Source organism: Tamandua tetradactyla, chromosome 20 (genome assembly GCF_023851605.1).
Source record: "Tamandua tetradactyla isolate mTamTet1 chromosome 20, mTamTet1.pri, whole genome shotgun sequence".
In the NCBI taxonomy this organism is placed as follows: Eukaryota; Metazoa; Chordata; class Mammalia; order Pilosa; family Myrmecophagidae; genus Tamandua; species Tamandua tetradactyla.
Genome location: NC_135346.1, coordinates 49,757,561 through 49,763,049, shown reverse-complemented (window position 1 = coordinate 49,763,049; position 5,489 = coordinate 49,757,561).

The following is a 5,489-nucleotide window of genomic DNA, read 5'->3' as shown; positions in this document are numbered from 1 at the left end:
CTATATGTATATTTTTCATCATTTCCTTATTTGTATATTGTGTTCCCATTTTTCCATTATGATTAAACGTAAGATTATGGATTTAACTGAAATTAACTATAATAGAATGCAAACTCAGTGGAATTAGGACTTGGTGAAAGTCTTGTTCCCCTGTTCCCAGTGCCTAGCACAGAGTAGACATTTAGTAAATAGTGTAGAAAAGTGTCCTTATCTATCCTATGTGCCTTTTATAAGACAGGAGAAATTATAGTCTTTGCCCACCTTCCTCTCACAATGAAACTCAGACTTACTCTGAGGCAATAAGATGTGTACGGCATGAAGAAAAGGGAGGATTATTTTTAGGGATATGTATGTCCAGTTTCAGCATCGTTTGTTGAAAGGAGTATCCTTTCTTCTTTGTGGTTGCCTGGGCCCAGAGTTTGGAGGGAGGGAAAGAGGTTACAAAGGAACAGGAGAAAATTTGTGGAGTGATGGGTATGTTCATTTCCTTGATTTTTGTGATGGTTTCAGAGGTGTATACTAATGTCCAAACTCATCAAATTATATACTTTGAATATGTACAATTTATTTTTCACAAATTATATATCAATAAAGCTTTTTTTAAAAAAGATGTAAAGTAACCACTCACACTTGAGTTATCACAACCAGTTCCCTCTCCTGGCCCTAATTGTGAAATTTATTATATTACCAGCTCTGGACAAGCAAGTAAAACTGAATTACTGGCATTCTTGTGTGTGTGTGTGTGTGTGTGTGTGTGTCTTTATAGAAAGAGTAAATGTATTAAGGACAAACTGTAAGTTAGAGCTGCCTTAGGATCTTTCACATACCAAGAGCCAGTAACCATCAAGCTTGGGAACAGAAAATCCAAGAGGTAGAATCTCACAGACTGCTGATTCAAACTTGAGACTTTAACAAGAAGGTAAATTGAATTCAGTGGAATTATCCTAGATCATACAGCAAGGTATTAGCTTGTCCTTTTTATTTTTTATTTTTACAGTCCTTCCTTTTTGGACAAGTAGCATGTACCACATGGCACCAGGATGTCATCCAAATAAATAAAAATTAGGTACCATCTAAGCAATAGAGGACTAGCTACACAAAAAAGCAGATCACATATGAGCAAGCAAGAAAAGTCAAAGAAGAATTGCAAACCTATCAACACAGTATAAATGAACTGAACAATTAAAGGAGATTGGATTTAAAGGTTTTGAGTTAATGCTTGTTATAATAAATGTAACTAAAGTAAAAGGGCCTGAACAATTTGAACTGAGGTCGAAAAAGATCAGGTGAACACTAACCAAAAGAAAGCTTGTGAATTATATTAAGCAATATAAACTTGAAGACAAAACCTGTTAATAATAGAAGGTAACATAATCCTACAAAGTTCAATTGACATAATTTCAAATATATATGATCATAAAGCAAAAATTAATGAACATTTACAGGAAATTAGACAATTCTGCCATCATAGTAGGAGATTTAGAAAACTTCATTATTGATAGGTCAAGCAAACAAAAAAATCTGCAAAATACAGATTTGAACACAGCAAGTTTGATCTAATGGACATATACTGAATTCTGCATCAAGCAATAAAAGCATACACATTCTCAAGCACACATGGAACATTCATAAAAATTATTCATTGTAAAAAGCCGGAATGGGCATTGCCTAAAGACCCATATAGATTGAGAGAAAAAGGAGGCATAACAGAAAATGGGATTTAACAAATGAATACAGCTGCTGAATCATTATATGATAGTCCTTCTAACCTCCAGTGTTTGGGGGCAGCTAGAAGGAAAAACCTGAGATGGAATGGTAGCCCATTCCAAATGGAATTTGTTCTTAACTACCTGTCGAAGTGTGCTTTGAAAATACTGCTTTTTTCTTTCTTTGCTTTGTATATACGTTATATTTTACAATTAAAAAAAAAACTTTTTAAAAAATTGATCATCAGTCTTCTCACTTTTAGAGCATCATCATAGACTCTGTGGCTCTAAAGTACTTGTTGAGAGTCAAATCTCTTGTCACCATCCTCACACACAACAAACAAAGTCCATGAAGCATAAGTGGCCTTTTTGAACCAAGACTGCAGACTGATCTCTCCCCAGTGAAGGAGTTGAGCACATTCGCAACAGTGTATATTATTAACTTCAAATTGTCATTTTCATGTTTTGTTTTGTAAATAACTGATATTTGGAGCTTGAGTATACAGATTGTAGATATAGTTCTCATACTAATTCTGATTCTTTGGCTGTATAGCCCTAGACGTGCAAAGCAGACATTATTTAACTGTATGGTAAACTTGCATCACAGAACTATTAGTGAATGAGGTAAAAATAATAAAACCAGTACATTAAAAAAAAAAATTGATCATGTTCAAGGCCAAACTTCAATAAAGTTCTGAAAATAAGATGGCATTTTCTGAGCACATCACAGTCTAGTTACATCATAATGACAGGAAGATAAATTAAAAATCCCTACATATTTGCTGATGGCTTAAAGGAAGTATAGAATAGTGTTTAAAGGCAAGAATTATGAAGCATAGATTCAAATCTTGCTCTGATTTCTTAACTTCCATGTGTCTCAATAGATGTAAAATGGGGATAATAATATTACCTTCTTGTGATAATCACTAATGTTCAACAAATTTTTTCGGTTTTCTACATTTTGAACATATAGTAGGGTTGCACACTTCCTGGCTCCCTTGTGGTTAAGTAGGTTCATATGTGTAGTTCCGGCCAACCAGCAACCTGTGATTAGAAACATAGCCCTTCTCGGCTTTGAGACTTTCCAGAGTCCTCTTTTCCCTTTAATTGACAACTAGTTGCTTTCAAGATGGTGGCCACTCTGTCTGGATCCCTGAGTGACTAAGATTAGCTGACCACACACACACACACACACACACACACACACACACACACATACATCTTGCTGACAAATAATGAACTAGTGTGAGGAAGAAATAAGTGTTAGTTTTTTTAGACAACAGATTTTTGGCATTCTTTGTTACCAAAGCATAGTCTGGCCTATTCTGACCGATACAGAAATTGGTACTAGCTACCGAATGCCACTATATAACATAAAAGTAAAATATGTGGCATTGGATTAGGCCCTGGCATTAGGTGGCAAAGAAACCATTATCAAGGCTGGAAGGATGGTGACTGATTTTATGCAGAGGTGGAAATTGGGTAACACAAAATGACTTGGAAGGTAAGTAACATACCAATGTAGTTGCAGTTGGTACACAGAATGTTAGTAAAATGTATTGGCAGTTTAATTCCCATTTTATAATGTTCTTCAAGAAAAAGATAAATTCAAAAAAGAATTGTCCAGTTTGTAAACAAATGAAGGGAGCAAGGGACAAGGAATTATGCCAGAAAGTGAATATAATGATGGACCATGGAAACTCAGCCAGGTAAGTAGGGAAGTGAGAATATGGGGACAGGAGTTGAAGGGAGAATGAAAATGTGGACTGATGGACTGCAAGTCCTCATGGGATTGAATAACTGTTGGAGGCAGTGAGCAGGACAGATAAATGGGGAAAAAAGGAGGTTTAGAATGGGAGAAGATTAAAATCACATGAAACACGGGAAAGGCAACCTTATATGTCTTTTTCAGCTCTTCTTTCCAATGTCTCTGGAAACCTTACTGTGTTTAGAGACAAAACTCTGCCAAGTACAATGGCTATTGCAAGCCATTGTTGTGTGTGCGGGCACCTAGGTCCTCCAGGCAGAAAGCAGAAGCTCAACTGCAGGCATTGGATTGGGGAAGTGTCTAATGAACAGTGGACCTAGAGCCAGAGCTGATGTCAGGGTTCAGTGGCCACCAGGGAAAGGAAATTGTAAACATAAGAAACAAAAGAAATGGGAAAAGACAAGATTTTGGAAGGAGATTCATAAGCTTTCTGTCTCGAGACAGAAAATCCCACCTAACTTGAGCTAAAAAGAGAGTGTATTTGGGCTCCATAAATAAGAAGTCCAGAGGTCGGGTGGTTTCAGGCATAGCTTCAATTAAACCTCAAACAATATCCTTGGGGTCCTTTCTCTGGGTCAGCCTGTTACACCCATTCTCAGAAGGACAGCCTCTAAAAGCATGAGCCTTCCTCTCCTCACAATCTCAAAAGTGGCTGCCTCAGTTCCAGACATCCCACCACCACACCATTCAGAAGCAAAACACTATCTCTTTCAGAAGCTTTCTGAGAAAAGGGAACTGCTCATACCCACAAGGCCCAGCCATCTAATTCACTAGCTTTATCTAAGCTCTATGTTCTTTTCTGAAGCCTTCACTGGTCCAGAAAGGCAGGATATCCTATTTGGCATAAGCCAATCAGAACCCTTCCCTGGAAGTGTGATCAATTACATGCAAATGGGATGAGAGAGTTATGATTTTCCAGAGGAAATATGGGCTATAATAAGGGGGCTGAATGATGGGTGGCTAAAAACCTACAAATGAAGCCCCCTTTTCAGTTGCTACTTATTGACAAGGCTGGTAAGAGGAATTTTATCCCTGAGCAGAAAACTGGAAGCCTCTTTTCCTTTTTTTTGATTTTAATATTTTATTGTAAAAACTTAACATACTATCATACAAACATTCCTTTTTTTTTTTTTTTTCACATGGGCAGGCACCGGGAATCGAACCCGGGTCCTCTGGCATTGCAGGCAAGCATTCCTGCCTGCTGAGCCACTGTGACCTGCCCCATACAAACATTCTTGACATACAAACATTCCATACATGATGTACAATCAGTGGTACACAATATCATCACACAGTTGTGTATTTATCAGCATGATCATTTTTTGAACATTTACGTCATTCCAGCAAAAGAAATAGAAAAGAATAAAAAAAACTCATGCATATCATACCCCTTACCCCTCCCTCTCATTGACCACTAGTATTTCAATCTACTCAATTTATTTTAACCTTTCTTCCCCCTATTGTCTATTTTTTATCCAAATTTTTTACTCGTCTGTTGACAAGGTAGATAAAAGGATCATCACACACAAGGTTTTCACAATCACAGTCACATTATGAAAGCTATATCATTATACAGTCATTTTCAAGAAACATGGCTACTGGAACACAGCTCTACATTTTCAGGCAGCTCCCTCCAGCCTCTCCATTACATCTTGACTACAAAGTGATACCTATTTAATGCATAAGAATAACCTCCAGGATAACCTCTCGACTGGAATCTCTCAGCCATTGACACTTTATTTTGTCTCATTTCACTCTTCCCCTTTTGGTGGAGAAGGTTTTCTCAATCCCTTGATGCTGAGTCTCAGCTCATTCTAGGATTTCTGTCCCACATTGCCAGGAAGATCCACACCCCTGGGAGTCATGTCCCATGTAGACAGAGGGAGGGCAGTGAATTTGCTTGTTGTATTGACTAGAAAGAGAGGCCACATCTGAGCAACAAAAGAGGTTCTCTTGGGGGTGACTCTTAGACCTAATTTTAAGTAGGCTTTACCTATTCTTTTTGGGGTTTATTT